The following is a 27049-nucleotide window of genomic DNA, read 5'->3' as shown; positions in this document are numbered from 1 at the left end:
ATGCGCCACTACCGCCCAGATAATTTTTCTGTGTTTAGTAGAGATGGGATTTCACCGTGTTGGCCAGGCTAGTCTTGAACTCCTGACCTCAAATGATCCACCCGCCTCAGCCTCCCAAAGTGCTGGGATTACAGGCATAAGCCACCACGCCTGACCCTCAATGAACTTTAATTCTTAATTTCTTTCTTCACCCAGTGGTTATGCAGGAGTATGTTGTTTAATTTCCATGTATTTGTATACTTTTAAATGTTTCTCTTACCGATTTCTAGATTTATTCCATTGTGGTCAGATAAGAAACTAGATAAGATTTCAATTTTGAAAATTTTTTGAGACTTGTTTTGTGTCCTAACATATGGTCATTCCTGAAGAATGTTCTGTGTGCTGATGAAAAGAATGTATTTTCTGCAGCTGTTAGGTGAAATGTACTGTAAATGTCTGTTAAGTCCCTTTGTTCTATGCTGTAGTTTGAATCCAATGTTTCTTTTTAATTTTCTTTCTAGGTGATCTCTCCAATGCTGATAGTGGATTGCTGAAGTCTCCATCTATTATTGTATTGGGGCCTATCCCTCTCTTTAGATCTAATAATATTTGCTTTATGTATCTGGGTGCTGTGGTATTGGGTGCATATATATTTACAATTGTTATTCTCTTGCTGACTTGATCCTTTTGTTATTATTATATAATGTTCTTCATTGTTTCTTTTGACAGCTTTTTACTTGAAGTCTGTTTTGTCTGATATAGGTATAGCTATCCCTGCTTGGTTTTTGTTTCTGTTTGTGTGGAGTATCTTTTTCTATCTCTTTGCTTTCAAGTGTTTGCCAGTGAAGTGATTCTATTTTAGGCAACATATATTTGCATCTTGTTATGTTTATCCGTTCAACCAGTGTATGTTTTTAAAATTGGCATTTAATTCATTTATTTTCGAGGTTATATTTGATAGGTGAAGACTTTTTTTTGTCTGCCTATGTTATTTCAAAGGACCTATCTTCAAATTCAGAAATTTTTAAATTCTGCTTGGTCTAGTCTGATGTTAAAGCTCTTGATTGTATTTTTTATTTCATTCATTTAATTATTCATAGCATTCCTGTGGTTCTTTTTTTAATGATATCTATCTCTTTGTTGAAGTTCTCATTCAAATCATGATTTTTCCCCGATTTCATTGAATCATCAATCTGTATTCTCTTGTATCTCAGAGTTTCTTTAAGATTATTATTTTGAATATTTTTCTGGAATTTTATATATTTCCTTATGCTTCGGGTCTGTTACTAGAGAATTATTGTGTTCCTTTGTGTCATGTTTCCTTGCTTTTTCATGTTTGATATGTCTCTATGTAGATTTCTACATATCTGGTGTAATAGTCACATCTTTTGGGGAAGGTTTTGTAGGGAAAGACTTATTTGTTTAGATGGGTCTTGGGTGTTGGTTCAGGTAGGGTATGTTGGATTTGATTCTGGATGTACACAGTAGTGTAGTCACCATGTAGTTTCTTTAGCTGTAATCTGTGCTTGTGTCATTTGCATCTTAGTGGCCTAGATTGGCAGAGTTCATGGCTGTGGTGGTGCAGCTTTGCTGGTGGTGGGCAAAGCTTCTTCCTACCCCAGGAAGGAAGGAAATGTCACTTAGATTCAGCTCATGGGATTTGGGCATAGTTCACAATGGAGAAGGGAACTAAACCTTATAGGTGAGGCTCTTTAGGCCAATTTAACTGACCTAACAACAACTGTTGTTGTTCCTACATCTGAATGTATATGAGGAGTTAATGTGTTATATGCTGGATCATCTCCATTTCATAAACATCAGAATCATTGGAAGAGTCATGTGTAAAGAAGTGCTAGTGTGACATACAAATCACTACTCACCTGTCTCCATGTCCCCTTCCAGATGGTTCAATAAAAAAATTTACAGAATCCTAGGAGGACAAAGGGAAACCATGGCCTTCATTTAGGACTTAAAGGCAGCAGAAAAATTAAGAAATGCATTTTCTAAATACAACATTCCTGTATGGCCAGTAAAATTTGCTAATGGAGCTGGAGACTTACAGTGCATTATTACCAACTGAATTCATTTGTTGCCTCCATACCTTAGCTGTTCCAAACATTGTGACTTACTGAATCCATTATACTGACTTACTGAATACATTATACAATCCATTACTGACTCTTGGTTTGCTATCTTGGACATTATCAGCATGCCTGTCGTACACCACTGACATCTGAGGACTAAGATCAGTTTGTAAACATTTGTAGTACTCCCTTAAGGATACCTAGTCATCTACCATTTTCCACCAGTGGGTGGGTTGGGATTTAACCTGAATACTTGTACCCTCTGATATCCATAAGTTTCACGTTATAGATGAAGTCCTATTGGTTAGCAAGTCAAAAGCCTTAGTCTCAATAGTCATGAATGTGGTATTACCATGTTTCCACTAGCAGTGGTGGCTGATAAGCCCTGACAAAATTAGGTGGACTGCTTACCAGATAAAGTTTATTGCATCTATCTGGGCAGATTCATAATGGGCTGTCCTTTTGGCAGTCAAAGAAAAACTATTCCCTTTTTGCAGTCCGCCTACCTCCACCCCAACTACTAAAAGAGGAGGCCCAGCACCTTGATGGGCTCTGGGTATAGGAGGTGGCATGTGCCTCACTATGGCCTTAATCTTGGCTAACCTACAAACTGGCATCCTTTTAGTAGGGCCCAGTCCAACAGACTGAGTTAGAAGCTGTCCAGCAAGCTTATGTTAGGGGCCCTGCAATCCTAATGACTTTTTTGAGCTATGAATCTCTGTACTGATTAGAGCCACTGCCTGAAGACACCCTTTGGGGGTTTGGACTTGTTTCCCTCTGACCTAGCTATCAGGTACACTCTTTTTGAAAAGTAGCTATTACCTTGAGTAACTGCTGAGCTCTTCTCAAGAATGACTCAAGCTGTGGAGACCTTGTGACTCTTTGACTTTTTCCCATCTTGAGGTGGGTCAACTTGGACTCAGCAACTAACAAGGTAGAAAGGGCCCAACAAGCATCACTTGTAAAATGGAAATGGTAGATTCAAGAACACGGACATCCTGGCTCCAGCAGTATTTCATCTTTACAGTAAAAAGCAGTTACCCCTTTGGGGGCAACCTTGCCCCTCACTCTGCTCTCTGAAGAAAATTGCTGGTTCAATAGGGCTTTACTATAAATAATATAGTCCCCTGTTTCTGACTTAGGAGTCTTCTGGCAGCATCTATAAAACTGTGGTAGGATAACTTGACAGTTTGTAAGTAGGGTAAAATCCTAGAATTTGCAGTTTCTGCCAATTTTGACAATGAGAATGGGATGCTGACAGAGACACAGCTTTCCGGAAGAGGAAGGAAAAGAAAACCCTGCAGGCTGGGTTAGGGAATATGAGACGATTCCTTGGACTTCGGTGGCAATGCTCTCATCCAAGTGGTATGAGGCAGGGGTTGGGGAGGGGAAATGGCTAATAATGGTCTTCCCCTTGTCTTGCCTGTTAATAACTGTTCAGAGGCTGAGTTGTGACAGGCAGGATCGAAACCACTCAAACGGTGCTTTGTTTGTTGCTCACTCTCCCTTAGTGGTGAGGAAGTGGGGAAGAAGGGGATGACCTCAGCTGCTTTAAGGAAGAAGACCAGCATGTTTGGGAACTTCAGGCAGGTGAAGAACACAAAGTTTTATGGTTCTGTTAGAGATAGGCACCAAAGGCTCCCAGGTAGAGCTATAGAAGCATGTGCCAGAAAGAAAAAAGTCCCTGTGCCAGGAGCTTTCTGGAGGCACGGAAGTACACAGGAGGAAGTAGGACCAATCCCGAGATGAGGAGGTGAAAGAAAAAAAAAAAAAAGGGCTTCCTGTTACTCCAGCTTTATCCCATAGGCGAGGCCCTCTTGCTCCCTTGCTGTCCCTATGCACCTGGTCTGAAAATAAGGTTAAACTGGTAGCTGTTGGAGCATCTGTGCCCCACCCCTTCCCCGCCCCCCATACGCAGGTGAAGGTGAGTCTGTGTTTTGGTAGGGAAAAAAAACTCCACAAAAACCTGACATCAATTAATATGGTTTAAGCAAAACTTACTGTGGGGAAAAAGTTAAAGTGATCTTATGCATAGGGCTCTCTGCCAATTCAATATATAGTCATGTGCCACGTAATGATGTTTTGGTCAACAGACCACATGATATGGTTTGGTTCTGTGTCCCCACCCAAATCTCATCTCGAATTGCAGTCCCCATATGTCGAGGGAGGGGCCTGGTGGGAGGTGATTGGATTATGGGAGAGATTTCCCCCGTGCTGTTCTCGTGATAGTGAGTGAGACCCGCTGGTTTAAAAGTGTGGCACTTCCCCTTCACTCTCCTGCTGCGTTGAAAAAAAGGTGTTTGCTTCTCTTTTGCCCTCCACCTTGGCTGTAAGTTTCCTGAGGCCTCCTCAACCATGCAGAACTGTGAGTCAGTTAAACCTTTTTTCCTTGTAAATTACCCAGTCTCAGTTCTTTAGAGCAGTGTGAAAATGGACTAATACACCGAATATGCGATGGTGGTCCCATAAAACCATAATATCATATTTTACTGTACCTTTTCTATGTTTAGATACACAAATATTTACCATTGTCTTTCAACTGCCTACAGTATTTAGTCCAGTAACACAATGTACAGGTTTGTAGCCTAGGAGCAATAGGCTAGATCCTATAGCATAGGTGGGTAATAGGCCACACTATCTAGGTTTGTGTAAGTACATGTTTACACAATGACAAAATCACCTGATGACGCGTTTCCGAGTGTATTCACATTGTTGGTTGATACGTGAATACTACTGTTATACCATCTATTGCTAAGTGTGTGTAATGAAATTGATGTGTTACACACTTTTACTGTGAATGATCATAAAGTGTCAAGGGAAATTTTCCCATTCAGGGCATTGCCACATGTAGAGGAGTCCTTGTCATTTGCCACAGGTGGGTGGATCAGGATTTAAGTGAGTGCCTCTGCCCTTTGTTATTACAATTTGAGATGAGATGTGGGTGGGGACATAGAGACAAACAATATCACGTAGTCTGTTGTTGACCAAAATGTCATTTTGTGGCACATGATTATATATTGAATTGGCTGAGTGCCCTATGTGTAAGATCATGTTACCTTTTTCCCCACAGCAAGTTTTGCTTAAAGATACAGGTAATCCCTGTTGGTTGGCAAATCAAAATCCTCAATTTCAGTGGCCCTGACTATGGTGTTATTACACCTCTACCAACAGGAGTGGCTGACAAACCCTGACAAGTTCAAGGACCTGCTTGCCAGGCCAGGAGTTCGAGACCAGCCTGGCCAACACAGGGAAACTGTGTCTCTACTAAAAATACAAAAATTAGCCAGGCATGGTGGCACACACCTGTGGTCCCAGCTACTCAGGAGGCTGAGGCAGGAGAATGGTTTGAACCTGGGAGGCTGAGGCTGCAATGAGCCAAGATTGTGCTCCAGCCTGGGCAACAGAGCAAGACTATCTTAAAAAAAAAAAAAAAACCTATGTGGGCAGATTCACAACACTCAATTCCTTTGTCAATCAAAGAAAAAACTCTCTCTTTGATCCCCTACTAGATTTTAATTTTTTGGGGTGTGAAAGACCAAATGTACTTCACTTTGAGATTCTACTTAGTCTTTTATTCAGCATGCTTTGAAAGGGGCCTAAACCAACAGGCCTTGCTAGCCAAATGGTAATAGTGTGTTTAGCGGTGCATCTGACCTGGTCCTAGCATCATTTTGGTTTTGCATAAAAAGTGGCAGCCATTAATTTGGGTAGCCATTAATTTATGCAATACATTTTTCTTCTGCCACCAAAAACAAAGCCACTGGCTCAGGTGGGGCCCTGGATTTACAGTTTCCCCTAAACATCTAGACCAGGTTCACTGATGGTTCAGCAGATGTAACCTGATGATGTCAGCTGGGCCACTGTGGCTGTAGCCCAAGGGCCAGCTATACAGATCCAAAAATTGATTTGGTTATTTCACTTAGTGGGCAGAATTCTGGCCAATACTCTCCCTAGAGAAACTTACACCCAATTTTATGTGGACAGTTCGATGAGTTTTGACAAATATGTATTTTTGTGTAATCGCCACCCATTATCAAGAACTAGAATGTTTCCATCACAAAACCATTACGTATGATGTTGGTTATAGGGTTTTCATAGATATTCTTCATTAGGTTTAAGAAAGTCTCTTCTAGTTCTAGTTTGCTGAGCAATTTTATGAATGATGGGTGCTGGATTTTGTCAGATGCTGTTTCTGAAACTACTGATATGATCATACATTTTTAGAATGTTAGTATAATATTAATGCACAGATTTTTTATTGTTAAATCAACTTTATATTCCTAGGATCAACCCTACTTGGTTATAATGTATTATCCTTTTCATATATTGTTGGGTTCATTTGCTAAATTTTATGAAAAGTTTTTCACATATAGTCATGAGAAATACAGGTCTGTAGCTTTCTTGTAATGTTGTTATTAGTTTTGGTAAAGTTGGTATTGTAGAATGAGTTGGGAAATATTCTCCCCCCTTCAGTATTCTAGAAGGATTTATGAATAATTTGTTCTTCTTTTGCTATTTTCTTAAGGTGGAGGCTGAGGTAAACAATTTGAGATATTTCTTTTTTATTACATACATTATTGTTGTAAATTTCTAAGTACTGCTTTAAATTTATCCCATAAATATTAACTTATGTTTTTAGTTTCATTCAATTCAAAACATATTCTTATTTGTCTTTTGATTCCTTCTTTGATGGATCGGTTACTCAGAAATGTGTTGTTTAGTTTCCTAATATTTGAAGATTTCCTGGAAATGACTGTGATTTAATTCTACTTGGTCAGAAAACATATGTATGATTTGAATCCTTTAAAATTGAGACTGTTCTATGGCCTACAATTTTGTATATATTGGCCTCCTGCTGCATCCATGTTGCTGCAAAGGACGTGATTTCATTTTGTTTTGGCTACGTAGTATTCCATAGTGTACATGTACCACACTTTCTTTATCCAGTCCATTGTTGACGGACACCTAGGTTGACTCCATGTCTTTGCTATTGTGAATGGTGCTGCGATGAACATACAAATGCATATGTCTTTTTGGTAGAACAATTTATTTTTCTTTGGATATATACCTGGTAATGGGAGTGCTGACTGAAATTGTAGTTCTATTTTCAGTTCTTTGAGAAATTCCTGAAGTGCTTTCCACAGTGGCTGAACTAATTTACATTCCCACCAATAGTGTATAAGCATTCCCTTTTCTCTGCAGGCGTACCAACGTCTATTGTTTTCTGACTTTTTAATAGTCATTCCTGGCTGGTATAAGATGGTATCTCATTGTGGCTTTGATTTGCATTTGTCTGATGATTAGTGATGCTGAGCATTTTAAAATATGTTTGCTGCTTGTATGTCTTCTTTTGAGAAGTGTCTGTTCATGTCTTTTCATCACTTTTTATGAGATTGTTTTTTGCTTGTTCAATTGTCTATATTCCTTATAGGCTGTAGATATTAGTCCTTTGTCAGACTCATAGTTTGTGAATATTTTCTCCCATTCTGTAGGTTGTCTGTTTACTCTGTTGATAGTTTCTTTGGCTGTGCAGAAGCTCTTTAATTAGGTCCCACATGTCAATTTTTGGTTTTGTTGTGTTTGCTTTTGAGGACTTATTCATAAATTATTTGCCAAGGCCAATGTCCAAAAAGGTATTTCTTGAGTTTTCTTCTAGGATTTTAACAGTTTTAGGCCTTACATTTAAGTATTTAATCCATAATGAGTTAATTTTTGTATATGGTGATAGGTAGGGGTACAGTTTCATTCTGCTGTATCTTGCACATCTACTCTAGCACCATTTATTGGATGAAGAGTGCTTTCCCCATTTCTTATTTTTGTCAACTTAGTGGAAGATCCATTGGTTGTAGGTGTGTAGCTTTATTTCTGGATTCTCTATTCTGTTCAATTGGTCTATGTGTCTGTTTTGTACCAGTACCATGATATTTTGGGTACTGTAGCCTCATAGTATAGTTTGAAGTCAGGTAACATGATGCCTCCTCCCTTGTTCTTCTTGCTTAGGATTCCTTAGAACTGATAAGTGACTTTAGTAAGGTTTCAGGATACAAAATTAATGTAAAAGAATCAGTAGTATATCTGTATACCAATATACTGTCAAGCTGAGAGCCAAATCAAGAGCATAATCCCATTCACAATGAGAAAAAAAAAAAAAAAAAACCCTAAAAATACAGCTAACCAAGGAAGTGAAAGATCGCTACAAGGAGAATTACAAAACACTGCTGAAAGAAGTTATACGTGACACAACAAATGGGAAAACATTCCATGTTCATGGATTGGAAGAATCAATATCATTAAAATGGTCATACCACCCAAAGCAATCTACAGATTTTAAATGCTATTTCTATCATTCTGCCAATGTCATTTGTCACAGAATTAGAAAAAACTATTCTAAAATTCACATGGAACTAGAAAAGAGCTCACTACATTTTTTGATGTTTGATTGCTGACAGCTTTTAAACCTCACCTCTTTCCCTTCTGCCCACATCTGGGCAAGCTAGTAAGAAGCCCTAGCTATGTCTTTCTTTATTGCCACGTAAGCCCCTTCCTGCATGTGAGAACCCTCATCCCAGCCTCACCATCTAACTACCATAAAAATTCCAAGCCAGTCTCCTTTTCCTGGTTTCTCAAGCCATTTTTTTGACCAGCTTGGGAGGTCTGTCATGCTCTCCAAGAAAGCCTTATTATGTAATGCTTCTTTTCATGCCCTTTTGGTGTGTATTTAGTATAAGCAGTCTTAACATTCAAGTCAAATTTTGGGTAAGAGTTCATCCTGACTCTGTGGAATGGTCACAACAGTTAGCACAGAAAGCATGATATCTAGACAATGACCGGGGTCTGTCTTATCTTAGGTTAACTTATTAATAGGCTTTGCCACCTGTTAGCAATTATGCACTTTGGGCTGTTTCCAGCTTACTAGCTGACTCTTTGAGCTGTGCTGCTTTGTACTACATTTGCTAAATTTTATTGAGCCTTTGTTACAGATTTAACTGGCCTAAGTCAGATTTTGGTTTTTTTAGTATTTAATTGGCATTTAGGGAGGGAGGACAGGCTTGGGGCCCTCCTTAATGTATCACTGGGTCATGTGTCTCTGCCTGAACCTCTCTGTGCATCTTGGCTTGAATCATTTGTCTCAATTCCAGCATAAGCCATGACTCACACTAGACTTGAAGGAAGCACTCTTACCTTGTGACCAACCAATTGCTTGGATTCTCAAATAGGCATTGGCCCTCATTCTGTAGATCTCTCAGGGGAAAGACCCTACCCTGTACAATATATGGCCCCATTGGCAGTCACTTGTATTGAGGAAGAAAGAATAGTAGGGAAGAGAGGCTAGTTACTCATGTGTAGAATCTAAAAAAAATCGATCTCATAGAAGTGGAGAGTATAATGGTGGTTACCAGAGGCTAAGTGGTTAGTGGGGAGGGATGAGTGGGGAGATGTTGGTGGAAGGATATCTAATTACAGTTAGATAGGAGGAATAAATTTCAAGAGATCTATTGTACAGCAGTTAATGATGATATGTTGTATTATTGAGAAATGTAAAAAGAGTAGATGTGGTGTGTTCTCAGCAGAAAAATGGTGACTATGTGAGTGATACATTTGTTAATTAGCTAGATTTGACCATTTCACAGTGTATATATACTTCAAAATATCCTGTTATATACAATAAAAATATAAGTATCTGCCTATTGACAAAATAAATTATTTAAAAAGGAAGAACTCAAATTTGCACTTAAAAAGAATGCTAGATTTGTCTTATAAAAGAAGTGTTTGCAAAGTTAAAAAAGAGGAGAGTCTTATATTGAATATTAATCCATGTGTATTAACATAATGACCTCATTGGAATATGGCATTCACTCAACTAGCTGGAATTAATACAAGTTTGTATTAAGTTTTTAAAAAAGGAAAGAAAAAAAAAACTGGATGTGGCTGGGTACAGTGGCTCATGCCTGTAATCCCAGCACTTTGGGAGGCCAAGGCAGGTGGATCACATGAGGTTGGGAGTTTGAGACCAGCCTGACCAACATGGAGAAACACCGTCTCTACTAAAAATACAAAATTAGCCAAGTGTGGTGGTGCATGCCTGTAATCCCAGCTACTCAGGAGGCTGAGGCAGAAGAATTGCTTGAACCTGGGAGGCAGAGGTTATGGTGAGCTGAGATGGCGCCATTGCACTCCAGCCTGGGCAACAAGAGCGAAACTCTGTTTAAAAAATTTAAAAAGCTGGATGCAAGGGGAAGAAACAAAAAACTGAAGAGCTCTACAATTTCGCCCAATTGGACAAAATGTACTAAAAGAATTTATGCAACATAAAGATTAAAAGGGGTCTGGTTGCTTCTGTGCCTCTGCAGCTTAGGTTCTGAATTAACTTTAACATCTGAAATGCACAAATTGGCCAATTTTCATGGCCTTACATCAATACCAGCGCTTAACTTACATTTATAATTTATAGCAATCTCACTAAATTTAAATTTAAATTTAAACTAAATGTAGGAGAGCTCCTAAATATAAAATAAAGGACATATACATATGTTTCACCTTAACCGTAAGAGCCATTGTCCTGCTCAATTCCCTATTGTCATAGCACCCATTGCCCTAAAATTCCCATAGTGGGCATGGATGCTCTGACCCAATAAATAACGAATTAAAAGAAGTCTTTGGCATTTATGAATTGTTTGACAAAATAGGACCCCATAGTCCATCCTCTCAGCTAAAAGGGTTAATACAGCCCAGTGTAAATTAAAACAAGGCCTTCAAGGATTGAAACTTGTGACATGAGACCTAGTTAAAGAAGGGGTGATTATCCCATTTCTCTGCTTAATAGTCCAATTTGGCCTGTTCTTAAACTTGGAAAGAATGCATGATGCCTCACAGTAGATTCCTGCAAACTTAATACCGTAGTCTCATCCATTAAGGCCTCCATACCCAGTGTTACTGACATTACTGATTCCATTCAATTAGCAGTTGGTAAATATTTTACTACTATACATTTGACTAATCTATTCTGTACCATGCCTATTTCAACAGCCTCTCAGCCAGTTTGCCTTCATCTCTGAAGGGACACTGCCATCACACACAATCTTTGCAGACAAAATCTTAACTGCTGCATCCAGTTTTCTCCAGGAACACAGGTATGACCTTACACTCATGACATCTTCCTCCAAGGAAATGTATTTGACATACTAATTTAGGACATACAAATGTTCATAAAAGAATTAATGAAAAGAGGACAAGCCATTGACCCACATAGAGCTAGGCCAGCTACCTCAGCTAAATTCCTGAAAATTATTTGCTAAACTGAGAGCTGCTCTATTCTTACATTATCAAGAAAAAGTTATTGATACTCTCAGCACCTACAACATTAAAACAAGCCCAACATCCTTTAGGCGTTTTTGGGTTCTGGAGGCAACATCATCCTTATGTTAGTCCATTTGGCATTGTTATAAAGGAATAGCTGAGGCTGAGTAATTTATAAAGAAAAGAGGTTTATTTGGCTCACAGATCTGCAGGATGTACAAGCATGGTACCAGCATTTGCTTGGCTTCTTGTGAGGCCTCGGAAAGTTTTTACTCCTGGCAGAAGATGAAGGGGGAACAGGCACATCACCTGGCGAGAGAAGGAGGAAGAGAGAGATGCCAGGCTCTTCTAAACAACCAGCTCTCATGCAAACTAATAGAGCAGGACTCACTCATTACCACAGGACAGCACCAAGACATTAATGAGGGATCTACCCCCATGACCAAAACACCTACGAGTAGGTCCACCTTGAACATTGGAGGTGACATTTCAATATGAGATTTGGAGGGGACAAACATACAAACTATATTATCCTTGTTTACAAATTTTATTTAAGCCTACTTATACTATTACTTGCAAATCAGCCCACCTTTGAATGGTGCCCCTCCAACAAAAGGCCCAAAAATCTGTCTTAAGTTATAATAAAACAGCCCCTCCTGTTAGTGTCCCCAAGAAACTTCCTTATTAGGAAGGCTTTAGCAACTTCCTCTCATTCCTCCTAGAAACTCTGGACTTCTCATGATGGCCATAAGTTGACCATGAGCTTCTGATGAAACAAACTGCTCCTCTTTATGCTGTGCTAGCTACCATTACAGTGGCAATCACTGGCTACATGCCAGAAACAAAGACTGTCTCTCATAGGTCCTGAGTTTGTGGCCCTCAATATTCAGCTTCCCATTATTATTTGGTCCTTAAGTAGCATCCTTCAAGCTCAGCACAACTACTAAAGCCTCCTTGCTATGGAACAGAACCAAGCCCAGGCTTCTGGAATATCACATTTGTAGGCAGTAGTGGCCTCCTCTATCTTCAGTCCATTTGCCAGATGCCACAGTGCTAGAGGAGGTCATCCTTCTTCCAAAGTCTTTGGTTACCTGGGGAACCCTTGGGGTCAACTCAGTGAACAGCAATGAGAATTCATACATTTATGGATGACATCATCTCCATCACATATGATGGAACTTGCTGGCGAATTGCTGCTTTTCATCCCTTAATCAGGATGTCCTTGATAAAAGATGGGACCCAAGAGTCAGCACAATTGACCAAATCTCAAGCAGTCATCATAGCCTTGGATGCCCTGGCCAACAGTAGGCCTCATCTGCATATTTTTATATACTCTTGGACCATTCATTGCTAATGGTCTAGTTGTCTGGTATGGCCAATGGCACCAAAATTCCTCATCCAAAGTTACCCTCTTTGGGGTAAATAATGCTGGGAATCTCTTACCTCACAGATACCCAAATAGAAATTGAGGTTCTATATGTCTCACCTACTAAAGCCACAATACAGTGCCTGATGGAGGCACTCATTTCAAAATACACAATGCTAAGCTCTTGAATAAGGCTTTCAACAGTACTTTTATTCTCCTTGCAGGCCTCATAGAGTGCCATAATGACTTACATAAATAAGTTCAAATTCAATTGAATGTATTGAAACATGGCATATTTCAGTGAAACATTAGAGGTGAATTGCAGTAGTCCGACTCCATTTTTTGAAGTAAGATTATTGACAGCTCTTAAGCCTCCCTTCCTCTTCTGTCTCACATCTGGGAAAGGAGATAAGAAAGCCTAGGTGTTTTCATTGCTGCTGGCACACAAACCCCGTCCCACATGTAGTAACTCTTATCCTAGCTCCACCTTCTAATCATGATAAAAATTGCAAGCCAGTCTCCTTTAGCTGCTCTCTTGAGCCATCTGGAACCTGCTTGAAAGGCCTGCCCTGCTTTCCCCAGAGACCTCAATTAAGTAAGTAATAAATATTTTCTTACCTTCTTGGTATGTTTGTGGCATCAGCAGTCTCAACATTTGAACCAAATTTTGGGTGGGGTCCATCCTACATCAACAGCATCGACCCCACATCATGGGGGATGGCCACATCAACAGCAAATTAAACAATGAAGATGAAAAGAAATAATGAACAAAATGAAAAAGATAATAGACAAAAAATTGAACCACATAATTGTAATAAAACAATCCTCAACAAATATAAAATAAGCAAAATTATGCTAAATATGCTCTCAGACCACAGTGCAGTAAAAATAGAAGTCAACACAATGAAAAGTGCTTAAAACCATACAATTACATGGAAATTAAACAACATGTTTCTGAACGACTTTTGGGTGAACAATGAAATTAAGGCAGAAATCAAGAAGTTATTTGAAAATAGTGTGAGAACAAAGATACAACATACCAGAATCTCTGGGACACAGCTAAGGCGGTGTTAAGAGGGAAGTTCATAGCACTAAATGCCCACAACAGAATATACATTCTTCTCATCATCACATGTATATTCTGTTATTTTTGGGTGGAGACTTCTGTAAAGGTCTATCAGATCCATTTGGTCCAATGCTGAGTTTAGGTCTGAATATCTTTGTTAATTTTCTGTCTCAATGATCTGTCTAATACTGTCAGTGGAATGTTGAAGTCTCCTGCTATTATTGTGTTGGGAGTCTATGTCTCTCTGTAGGTCTCTAAGAAATTGCTTTATGAATCTGAGTGCTCCTGTGTTGGGGGCATATATATTTAGGGTAGTTAGGTCTTCCTGTTGGATGAACCTTTTACTATTAAGTAATGCCCTTCCTTGTCTTTTGTTTGTTTGTTTGTTTGTTTAATCTTTTTCTCTATCTTTCTTTAACATCCTTCCTTTCATTTTGACCTTGGAAAATCTGACAGTTATGTGTCTTGAGGATGATTTTCTTGTGTAGAATCTTGCAGGAGTTCTCTGTATTTCCTGAATTTGACTGTTGGCCTCTCTAGCAAGGTTGGGGAAGTTTTCATGGACAATATTCTGAAATGTATTTTCTAGGTTGTTTGCTTTTTTCCCCTCTCTTTCAGGGATGCTAGTGATTTGTGGATCTGGCTTCTTTATATAATCTCATACTTCTCAGAGGTTTTGTTCATTCCTTTTTATTCTTTTTTCTTTATTTTTGCCTGACAGTGTTATTTCAGAGAGCCAGTCTTCAAGTTCTGAAATTCTTTCCTCACCTTGGTTTATTCTGCTGTTAATATTTGTGATTGCATTGTGAAATTCTTGTAATGTGTTATTCAGCTCTGTCAGACCATTTAGGTTCTTTTTAATATCAGCTATTTTATCCTTCAGCTCCTGTATCACTTTATTGTGATTCTTATTTTCCTTGAATTGGGTTTTGCCATCTTCCTGAATCTCGATGATCTTTGCTCCTATCCATATTTTGAACTCTATTTATGTCATTCCAGCCAGGTCAGCCTCCTTAAAAACTCTTGTTGGAGAACAGGTGCAGTTGTTTGGAGGACATATGACATTCTGGCCATTTGAGTTACTGGAGTTCTTGCATTGGTTCTTTCTCATCTCTGCCTGTGGGTGTTTCTTTGACTACAGTGTAGATTGAGTACAGTCAATAGACTTCTTTTATGGTTTCACTGAGCCAAGGCTTTGTGTATGGTCCGATATGATTTGGCTGTGTCCCTACCCAAATCTCAACTTGAATTGTGTCTCCCAGAATTCCCACATGTTGTGGGAGGGACCAAGGGGAAGGTAATTGAATCATGGAGGCCAGTCTTTCCTGTGCTATTCTTGTGATACTGAATAAATCTCATGAGATCTGATGGGTTTATCAGGGATTTCCACTTTTGCTTTTTCTTCATTTTCTCTTGCTGCCGCCATGTAAGAAGTGCCCTTCACCTTTCACCATGATTCTGAGGCCGCCTCAACTATGTGGAACTGTAAGTCCAATTAAACCTCTTTTTCTTCCCATTCTTGGGTATGTCTTTATCAGCAGCATGAAAACAGACTAATATACAATCTTTATTTGAAGATGACTTCTTATGTCTGGTTTCAGAGTGGGGTATGTTATTGAGTTATTTTTGGTGTTGAAGCTTTGGGATATGATCCAGCAGCTGGCACTTATTGGTCAGTTCTTGCTCAGTTGTGTGGCTCCCCTACATTTCCTCACAGTTGCAGCCGTGTTCCCTCTCAGTGCTCTGAAAGTATGGGTTCCTCTGCCTGTTAAGCATGTAGTTCATGACTTGGTCCTCCTGAGCTGCCCACTACAGCTCTGGGATGATCTCAGTGTTTATGTTCCTGCTAGAGGCAGCAGAGGAAGAGATCTTAGTAGTGGTTGTGGCCAAGTGTCATTTGCTTGACTCCTAGGGTCTCCTCCCCAGAGAGATCCAGGTCAGCAATCACTCAGTACAGTCAGCCCAAGATGGAGGCTGTGGGCCTAAGCCAGGGGTTCCTTGTCTGGTGATGAGCCATAGGGAGTGTGTAGGACATGTGGGAGATGGACTGGCCTCCTTTCTTTGGGTTGACTGCAGGTTGTTGGAGGTTTGGATAAGGAACTTAGGGTCTTTGCTCCTTTGTTAGTCTGAGGGTGGCAAGGACAGTTCCACTGCAGAGGCAGTGGCAGAGAGACTCAGTTGCCCCTGAAGGCTCTAGGAAGTTTCTGAGCAGGTAATGGCTCACTAACTCTGGTGGTAGGTGGCTGGAGACCCAGGTGTGGGGGACCTGCTCAGTGAGGAGATATGGGAACGGCCACCCACATTATAGTATGGCCACTTTTCCACAGGGCTGCTGCAGTATGCTTGAGGTCCCTAGTCACCTCAGATTTTTCAGAACCTGGAGGTGTCACCAGTGAAGGCTGCGAGAGAGCAAAAATGGCAGCCTGTCCTCCTTTCTGGCAGTATTGTCCCAGGGAGGTATGGACCTGTTGCTGGCCCAAAGGCACCTGTAGGAAGTGGCTGGAGACCCCAGTTGGGAGTTCCCACCTGGTGAGGAGGAACAGGATCAGGACCCACTTGAAAAAGCAGTCTGGCCACGTGTTGGTAGAGCAGCTGTGCTCTGCTGGGGGTCCACTTCAGCCCCTGGTCGCCTCACACACTCTGAAGCCCAAAGGCTGGAATGGCTAAGTGACCCAAACGGCAAAGGTAGTGGTCCACCCCTTCCCTTCGGAGCTCTTTCTTAGGGAGGTGCAATACCGCAACTAGTAGCTGGCTAGAATTTCAAGCCAGTGGGTCTTGTCTTGTGAGATGCTGTGGAAGTGGAGTGTGTGAGCCATTGCTTCTCAGGCCCCTGGATTCAGTCCCTTTCCTAGGGGTATGTACAGGAATATAACCTCCCACTTTGCCGGAGTTGCAGCTACTTTTGCTGGAAAGCCTGAGTATCTAAGGCTCCAGGGTCTCCACACATGCCTGAGTGGCTGCTCTGCTGAGACTCTACACAGCTCTGTCAGACTGAAGACTGAAGGCCCTGGTGGAGTGGTCCGCAAAGAGATTTCCTGACCCAGGGGTTGCAAAGATACATGGGAGAAGCGTGGTTTCCAGGGTTGCTCATTCACTCACCACTTCCCTGGTTGGGGGAAGATCTCCTGTTGCTCCCAGGTGGGCAGTTGTCCTGTCTTGGTTTTTTTCATCCTTTATGGGTCAAGTTGTTTCCTTCATTAGTCCCAATCCAAGTACCTGGATGTTTCATCTGAAGGTGTTGTACTTACTCACCCCTTCTGTTCCTCTCCGTGAGAGCCACGCACATTAGCTGCTTCTAGCTGGCCATCTTGGCCACTCCCCTCTATTACTTTGTATCCTCTGACCCACATCTCTTCCTTTCCTTGCCCCCTCCATCCCACACCCCTGGTCACCACTGCTTTGTTTCTCTGTATGTATGAATTTCTTTATTTTTTATATTCCACATATCAGATTTCATTATATCATGCAATATTTTTCTTTCTTTGTCTGGCTTATTTACATTAACATAATGCCCTCCAAACTCATCCATGTTGTGGAAAATAGCAAGATCACATTCTCTTTTAGAGCTGAATATTCCATTATATACCAGTTTCTTTATCCAGTCATTCATCAGTGTAGTCCCATAGCTCTTTAAAATCATAGATACCATATCCAAGAAAAACTTTATAGCCCTAATATACAGCCAGGCATTCCCATAGAAGCACAGTACATAGAAATCCATATAAGTATTTATCTAATACTGGGTCTGATAGAGCCTTGGTAACTATGTTTTATGGACAAGGAAAGTGATAGCCAGAGGTATAAATTAATTTTCCAAAGGTAACATATTTTGTACAAAGCCAAAAGGCATTCTCAGTCTCCTAGGTGTGTACTTTTTTTCATTCATCCCAACTGCCTTGATGACAATGACCATGAGAGGGGGAAATCCCCATTCTTGGGTCTTTTTGTCCAGTGAAGTCCAGAGATAAAATGATACATTTACTATCATCATTGCCATTTTGTCATTTTTTTCTACAAGTCTGTTTTTAAATAAAAGTAAAACTTTGTAAATAAAATTGAAGTTTTCTTAACCTCTAACCTCTAATCCCACTCACCATTCTTCTCCCCAGAGGAAATCCCTATCATGAATTTAGTGAGATTTGACTATACAAACACTCATGAGCAGTGACACATGTCTTGGCCAACTAATCAGGGGTCTGGAAGGAAAAACACTAGAAGGTGAGAGTCAGGGAAGCCTAGGGTAGATGGGACAAACAGGAGTAGGCACAAAGACTGAAGGCCTTTGTATCACATGGTAGTATCCATCAGAGAACATCCATCAGGAGAGAAGCTGAACAGTCAAGTAGACGGAATTACAACAAGCTGATGGCAGTCATCCTCTGTCATCAGATACCCCAAAGCTGGCACCCTAGATGCACTAATAAAGTGGCAGCCATGGTAGCTAGTATAGTCTATGCAAGAGCTCAACATGCTCCCACTTACCAAGGCTGATTTAACTATTGACACTGCCCAATGTCCAATCGGCAAACAGTAGTATCTCTTGAGACCAGCCTGTCACTTAATGTCAAGTTTACTACTTTGGAAACTTTACCCCTTGAAAGTGGCAATAATTCATTTTGACATGAGTAAATACTCTAGGAATGAATTTCCCTTTCCTGCCTTCAGTGACAACCAGCACCACTATTTGAGGGCTTACAGAGTATGATCAGTAGCTCAGAATATCATACAATATCGCATCAAAGCAAGAGACTCACTTTATACTAGAGATAGTACAGGAAGGACCCATGATTATTGACTGGTTCTATTATTCCCAAAAGAGTGATGAAATCACCTTGTAAAGGGACAACAGAAGTGTTAGCTCAGCATCTGAGAACCAAGGAGCCCTCTTTAGCATCATTTCCAGTGATGTACCTAGTAGGGTGGACATAAATTTAACAAATAAAAATGTAGGAAACTCAGTTAAATTTGAATTTCAGGTAAACAAATTTTTAAATATGTCCCATGCAATATTTGGAACATATTTATACTTTTAAAAGATGGTTATTTATCTGAAATTAAAATTTAATTGGGTATCCTGTATTTTATCTGGCAACCTTACCACTTGGGGAATTTGTACTTCTTGTGCCACAATTCTTGGCTCTGTGGGTTCCCAAATGGGGGATATTTTCATCAGGGTTCACAAGAAGAGTTCCATTTAACTATAAACTATGACCACCACTATGGTAATTCTATTTCTTGTGCCAAGGCACCAGCAAGCAAGAAGAGGAGTTACCATCTTGTCAGGAGTGATTGACCCTGATCACCTAGAAGAGGTAGGACTGCTGGTACAAAATGTGGGAGTATGGAGGAATATGTGGGGCATGTAGGAGATCCACTTTGGTGCCTCCTTGGGAATTCTTTGCCCAATTTTGATGATAACTGGGCAAGACAGCTACCTCAGCTTGAGAAGGGCAGTGACCAGGGGCTCAGACCCCTCAGGGAATGAGTCATGGTGATGGAGTTAGTCACCTAATCAGGAGAGGTGCTAGTAGAAGGCTAGAGGAATCTAGAATGAATAGCGGAGAGGAAGAAGATTGACTCAGTTGTGACTCTGAGGCCAGCTGCAGTGGTGAGAGACAGTTTTTCCCACTAATCTGGATTTCTCCTAGGAAGAGAGGTCCACTGGAATCCTGGAAGGTCTGCTTCCAGAACCCCTGTGAAGGAAGTGAATTTCAGTAGCACAAGGGATGGGCTTTGTAAATGTCAGGATTTGCCATCCAGGTCCTTCTTCAGGATTGTAGGACTTACTCTCAAGCTGCTGGTATGCTGCTGGAAGAAGGCACTCACCTTTCAGCCCTGTTTAGGAACTGTTTCAGCTGAATAAAACTGCTTTTCCCAAGGTCATGCCTTCTTACAGGAACAGCCAACATCCAATGACTGATCAATCCAGTGCTGAAAAGCTCAATCTCATTGCCTCAAATTGAGAGAACTCTTAAGAGCCATCTCAGCTCCAGCACTCCCTGCAGAGTCTCCTGAGGCCATCACTGGGTCTACATTGCAGCTCCACTTCTCCTTCTGTCCAATCCTGTTTCTTTCTCCTCCCTTCCACAGATGTTGATCTCCATAGTGCTATCTAATAAGTGTTTTATACATACATTTCCATCTCAGGGTCTGCCTCCCAAGTAAATGAAACTGTGAAAAGCAGCAACAGAGGACAGAGGACAAAGAAATAGTAAGTGTTAAGAGAAAATAACTAAAAACTACAATTTAGCACTCATCTAAATGACCATTCATAAGGAAAAATATCAAGAATACATGTTAAAATTTAAGGAAAATTATTAATAAAAAAAGGCATATTGTCTTCTAAAATTAGAAAGAGAGAAAACAACATTTAAAAACTCATTCATTCTCATAGAATTCAGGAATGAGCCTAGAGAAAAAGCATTTTAATGGGAATAACAAAATAAAATGGTAGACATAAATCCAAATGTGTGAATTATCACAATAAAACTATAAATGAACTCAACATTTTAGTTAAAATATTTTCAGATTTCATATGCTGTTTACCAGAGACACATTTAAAACCTAAGGGCACAGAAAGGATGAAATTGAAAAGAAAAAGTGAACTGGACAAATACTAGCCAAAAGAATGCTGGTGTATCCCTATTGATTAAAGATTAATATTTGTTTTAAAAATGATAACAATTATTTGGAGAATAGAAGGTTACTATATAATTATTTAAAACAAAAACAATTTACCAAATACATACAACCGCTATGAACCATTAAGCAACTATTAACATATTAACAGTTTCAAAATACAGCTAAAAATAACAGCATTACAAAGTTGACAAGTTCACAATGAAAATGAGATAATTTAATCTGGTTCTTTTTCAAATTACTATTTACGTTAACTAGAGCTAACAGGCAAAAAAAAATTAGTAAGACATAAACATTTCAGCATAATTAATAAACGGCATGGCAGATATACAATGAAAACTGCTTCCAACCAGTAAAGAAGGTGCAATTAAAGGATATAGGTCAGCACCCATGGCAAATTACAAACATGGACCACCTGCCAGGTCAAAAAGCTAGTCTCAATAAATATTTTAAGGCATTAAATATTAAATAATTTTCTAACTACAATGTAATAAAATTAGAGAACCTTTTTAAAAAAAGATTAGATATCATACATATACACCTACTAAGACATAATGTATATTTATTTATTTAGGCCTTCTTTAATGTTCAACTATTTTTTATAATTTTCTCCATATAGGTTTTATCCATATTTTGTTAGGTTTTTTCTTATACGCTTTATATGTTTGACGCAGCTTTCTTTATGAATTGATTTTTTAAATTATGAATTCCATTTCTTTAATCAATATAGGGCAGTTCAGATTTTCTATTTCTTGTATCAATTTTGATAAGTTGCTTATTTCCAGGAACTTGTGCTGGATAATTTCACCTGTTATTGCTTGAATTAATAATTAAAAGTTTGTAGGATCTGTAGTGTTATAACCTCTTCTATTTTTGGTATTGGTAACTTGTGTTATCTCTCTTTTTTTCTTGATTGGTCTTATTAGGAGTATATCCATTTTATTAATCTGTTCAGTGAAGCAACATTTGGCTTTGTTAATCTTCACTGTTGTTTCCTGTTTTCTGTTGCATCGATTTCTGCTTTTTATTATTTTCTTCCTTCTACCTCCTTTTTATTTAATTTACTCTTCTTTTTCTAAATTCTTAAGCTTGAAAAATCAATTTTAAACCATTATTTTTAAATAAGACAGATAAAAAGGCTATAAATTTCCTTAATCTAAGCATGACTTTGAATGAATCCCTCACATTTTTGTATCTTGTATTTTCATTATAGCTTTGAGATATTTTCTAACTTACTTTGTAATTTCTTCTTTGACCATTTGATTATTTTGAAGTATATTGTTTACTTTCCAAATATTTGGGACTTTCTGGATATCTTACTGTTACTGATATCTAGTTTAATTTCTTTATGGTTAAAGAACATACTTTTAAAGATTTTAGTTTTTAAACCATTATTGAGACTTATTTGCAGTCTATCCTGCTGAATGTTGCACATGCATTTGAAAGAACGTGCATTCTGCTGTCTTTGTAGTGTTCTCTAAATACGTATTAGATCAAGGTAGTTGATAGGGTCCTTCAGATCTTTTATAGTCTTACTGATTTTTGTGTCTGGTTATTTCATAAATTACTGAATGATGTTAAAATTTCCAGTTATGATTGTGGATTTGTCTGTTTCTCTCTTTAGAGCTCAGATTTTACTTAATACATTTTGAAGCTCTTTTGTTTTGTTTTGTTTTTTCTCTTGATTTTTTGAAGCTTTTATTAGGCACATATACATTGATGGTTATTGTATCTTGTGATTAATCTTTTTATTACAATAAAATATCTTTTTACCTCTGATAGCACCTTTTGAAGTCCATTTTTTTTTTTTTTTTTTTTTTTTTGAGACAGAGTCTCACTCTGTCACCCAGGCTGGAGTGCAGTGGCACAATCTCGGCTCACTGCAAGAGAGGCTTGAATCATGATAATTATATGAATGCACTAATTATCATGAGTGCCCCCCAAAATATGTATATGTATTATATATCAATTTAAAAACTAAAATTAAAAAAATAAAGAAGAAAAAGTGGGCCAGGCACGGTGACTCATGCTGTAATCCCAGCACTTTGGGAGGCCGAGGTGGGCAGATTGCTTGAGGTTAGGAGTTCGAGACAAGCCTGGCCAATATGGCAAAACCCCCATCTCTACTAAAAAAGATACAACAATTAGCCGGGAGTGGTGGCACATGCCTGTAATCCCAGCTACTCAAGAGGTTGAGGAAGAAGAATTACTTGAACCTGGGAGACAGATTCAGGCTATTTTGAAATATACAACAAGTTACTGTAAACTATAGTCATCCTACTGATCTATCAAATAATGTCTTATTTCTTCTATTAAACTTTGTATTTGTACCCATTAGTCAACCTCTCTTAATCCTCCTTGCCACTCTTGCATCTCTAGTAACCATTAGTCTGTCTTCAGGAAACCCACTTTTTTAGTTCCCACATAAGTGAGAATATGCAATATTTGTCTTTCTGTGCTTGACTTATTTCACTTAATGTAATAACCTCCAGTTCCATTCATGTTGCTGCAAATTACAGGATTTCATTCTTATGACTGAAAAGTATTCCATTGGGTATAAATACCACATTTTCTTTTTTTAAATTTTACTTTAAGTTCCGGGATACATGTGCAGAACATGCAGGTTTGTTACATAGGTATCCACGTGTACCATGGCGATTTGCTGCACCTAGTAACCTGTCATCTATGTTCCCTCCCCTTAGCCCCCACCCCTCAACAGGCCCTGGTGTGTGTTGTTCTCCTCCCTGTGTCCATGTGTTCTCATTGTTCGACTCCCACTTACAAGTGAGAACATGCGGCGTTTGGTTTTCTCTTCTTGTGTTAGTTTGCTGAGGATGATGGCTTCCAGCTTCATCCATGTCCCTGCAAAGGACATGATCACATTCCTTTTTATGGCTGCATACTATTCTGTGGTATATATGTACCACATTTAATTTATCCAGTCTATCATTGATGGGCATTTTGGTTGGTTTCATGTCTTTGCTATTGTAAATAGTGCTGCAATAAACATACATGTGCATGTGTCTTTATAGTAGAATGACATATATTCCTTTGGGTGTATACTCAGTAATGGGACTGCTAGGTCAAATCATGTTTCTGGTTCTAGATCTTTGAGGAATGGCTGCACTGTGTTCCACAATGGTGGAACTAATTTACATTCTCACCAACAGTGTAAAAGTGTTCCTATTTCTTCACAGCCTCACTAGCATCTATTGTTTCTTGACTTTTTAATAATTGCCATTCTGACTGGCATGAGATGGTATCTATCTCATTGTGGTTTTGATTTGCATTTCTCTAATGATCAGTGATGTTCAACTTTTTTTCATGTTTTTTGACCACATAAATATCTTCTTTCGTTCATATTCTTTGCCCATTTTTTGATGGGGTGTTTTTTCTTGTAAACTTAAGTTCCTTGTAGATTCTGGGTACTAGACCTTTGTCAGATGTATACTATATTTTCTTTATCTATTCATCCACTAATGGGCACTTAGCTTGATTCCATATTTTGGCTATTGTGATTAGTGCTATAATAAACATGGGAGTGCAAATAGCTCTTTGATATATTGATTTATTCGGGATATATGCCCAGTAGTAGATGCTGGATCATATAGTAGTTCTGTTTTTGGTTTTTTGAGAAACCTCCATGCAGCTTGCCATAGTGGCTGTACTAATTTACATTACCACCAACAGTGTATGAGGGTTGGCCTTTATCCACATCTTCTCTGGCATCTGCTATTGGCTGTCTTTTTTATAAAAGCCATTTTAACGGAGGTGAGATGATGTCTCATTGTGGTTTTGATTTGCATTTCTCTGATTAGTGATATTGAGCATTTTTTCACATACTGATTGACCATTTGTATGTCTTCTTTTTTTGCTTGTTTATTCAGGTCATTTGTCCATTTTTAAATTTGATGATTTGTTCATCTGCTGTTGAGTTGTTTGAACTCCTTATATATTCTGGTTATTAATCCTTTGTCAAATGAATAGTTTGCAGATATTCTATTCTTGAGCTGTCTCTTCACTTCATTGTTTCCTTTGCTGTGCAGAAGGTTTTTAGCTTTATAGAATTTTATTTGTCTAGTTATGCTTTAGTTGCCTGTGCTTTTGAGGTCTTGCACAAAAAATCTTTGCCTACACCAATGTCTTGGGGTGTTTCCTTAATGTTTTCTTCTAGTAGTGTCATAGTTTTAGGTCTTGGATTTTAGTCTTTATTTTGATTGGATTTTTGTATATGGTGAGAGACTAATATCTAATTTCATTACTCTACATATAGTTATCCGGTTTTCCCAGCACAATTTACTAAAAAGATGTCCTTTCTCCATTGTGTGTTCTTGATACCTCTGTTGAAATGAGTTGACTGTAAATGCATGACTTTGTATCTGGGTTGTCTATTCTGTTCCATTGGTCTGTTTGTTTTTACGCCAACACCAAGCTGATTTGGTTACTATAGTTTTGTATGATTTTTAAAATCAGGTAATATAATGCCTCCCACTTTGTCCTTTTGTCTCAGGGTTGCTTTGGCTAGTTGGGATCTTTTGTGGTTCTGTATAAATGTTAGGTTTGTTTTTTTTATTTCTGTGGAGAATGTCATTTTTATAGGAATTGCATTGAATCTGTAAGTTGCTTTGGGTAGAACTGTCATTTTAAAAACATTCTTCCAATCTGTGAGCATGGAATATTTTTCCATTTTTTGTGTCCTCTTCAATTTCTTTCATCCATGTTTTATAGTTTTCCTCGTACAGATCTTTCACTTCGTTGATTAATTGAAGGTATTTTATATTCTTTGTAGCTATTGTAAGTGGGATTACTTCCTTGATTTATTTTTCAGATGTTTTGCTGTTGGCATAAATAAATGCTACTGATTTTTGTATGTTGATTTTATATCCTGCAACTTTACTGAATTTATCAGTTCTAACAGTTTTTTGGTGGAGCTTTTATGCTTTTCCACATATAAGATCATGTTTGCAAACAAGGCAAATTTGACTTCTTCCTTTCCAATTTGAATGCCCTTTATTTCTTCCTCTTACCTAATTGCTCTGGCCAGGACTTACAGTATTATGTTGAAGAAAAGTCATAAAAGTGAGCATCCTGTCTTGTTTCAGATCTTAGAGGAAAGGCTTTCAATTTTTCTGCCATCAGAATGATGCTAGCTGTGCGTTTGTCATGTATGCCTCTATTATTTTGAGGTATGTTCTTTCTATATCTAGTTTGTCAGGGATTTTTTATCATAATAGGATGGTAGATTTTATTGAATGCTTTTATAGCATCTATTGAAGTCATATGATTTTTATTCTTGATTCCATTAATGTCATGTATCACATTTATTGATTTGTATATGTTGAATCATCCTTGTATCCCTAGGATGAATCCCATTTGATCATGATGAATGATCTTTTTAAAGTGTTGTCGAATTCAGTTCGCTAGTATCTTGTTGAAACTTTTTTATCTATGTTCATCAGTGATATTGGCCTGTAGTTTTCTTTTTTCATTGTGTTCTTGTCTGATTTTGATATCAGGATAATGCTAGTCACATAGAATGAGTTTGGAAGTATTCTCCACTCTTCAATATTTTTGAAGAGTTTGAGTAGAATTATTACTAGTTCTTCTTGAAATGTTTGGAATTCAGCAGTGAAGCCATCAATTCCTGGACTTTCCTTTGTTGGGAGACTTATTACAGCTTCAATCTTGTTACTTACTGTTGGTTTATTGAGGTTTTCCATTTTTTTCATGTTTCAATCTTGGTAGATTGTACGTGTCCAAGAAGTTATCCATTTCTTCTAGGTTTTTCAATTTGTTGGTGTATAGTTGTTCATAACAGTGTCTAATGATTCTTTGTTTTTCTGAGGTCTCAATTGTTATGGCTTCGCTTTCATTTCTAGTTTTATTTATTTAGGGTCTTCTCTTTTTCTTAGTCTCACTAAAGGTTTGTTGCCTTTGTTTGTCCTTTCAAAAAGCCAACTTTTTGTTTTGTAGACTTTCTGTATTTTTAAAGCCTCAATTTCATTTATTTTTTTCTCTGATCTTTATTGTTTGTTTTATTCTACTAATTTCAGGTTGTTCTTGCTTTTCTAGATCCTTGTGCTGCAGCCCTGCTGCTTGGGAGGGTGGGGTGGCTTTTAGTGGCAACAGACACAGGTGTATCGGTCTCAGCAGCAACAGCCTGCAGCCATAGAAGCTGCAGGAGTCTGTTCTTGGTGCATGTAAAAATGTGTGGTGGCTGTGCTGCTAAGAGCAGTGGGATCACTGCCAGTGGCTCATGCTTTGGCCCTAGTAGCAGCAGAAAGCCACAGTGTTGGCTGTGGATGAGAGATGTCAATGGGGCTCCAGGGATGTGAAGATGTATGGGCTGTTGGGCCTCAGGGCAGTCTAGTAGGGGCTGGGCTCTCAAAATAGCACCTTGCCATAGCAACTTAGGATGTGTGGGACCCAGTGTGAGCTCCCTCTATGGGGCAATGCCGTTGTGCATTCTCCAGGCAGCTTCTCCTGTTAGTCTCAGGGCCTGTGAGGGTCAAAGGGCTCTTCCTTGACTAGGATTGCAGGACTCCATGGTGGGAGTGGGGATCTCTCACTTCCCCTTTCCACACATTGGGGAACCTTTCCAGGTCCCAGCCAATCCTG

General features: G+C 38.9%; 1 protein-coding gene across 4 annotated transcripts in view; it reads left to right on the top strand.

Moving 5' to 3' along the window:
- The first annotated feature begins 11164 nt into the window (after positions 1-11164).
- Positions 11165-27049, top strand: part of C2CD6 (C2 calcium dependent domain containing 6) — an 80160-nt gene continuing 64275 nt past the window's right edge. For 2 of the 4 annotated variants that reach the window (XR_012094266.1, XM_073019927.1), the window contains exons 1-2: positions 12632-19104; positions 19940-20003. The gene's annotated coding sequence lies outside the window, so the exon portion shown is untranslated. Of the gene's footprint in view, positions 11195-12631; positions 19105-19939; positions 20004-27049 lie in introns of those variants that run through there. The other 2 variants (XM_073019931.1, XM_073019930.1) reach the window with 2 other exon arrangements.

Source organism: Chlorocebus sabaeus, chromosome 10, assembly GCF_047675955.1.
Source record: "Chlorocebus sabaeus isolate Y175 chromosome 10, mChlSab1.0.hap1, whole genome shotgun sequence".
Taxonomy (NCBI): Eukaryota; Metazoa; Chordata; class Mammalia; order Primates; family Cercopithecidae; genus Chlorocebus; species Chlorocebus sabaeus.
Note: the sequence above shows the minus strand (reverse complement) of the source record. Positions and strands in the feature narration are given on the sequence as shown.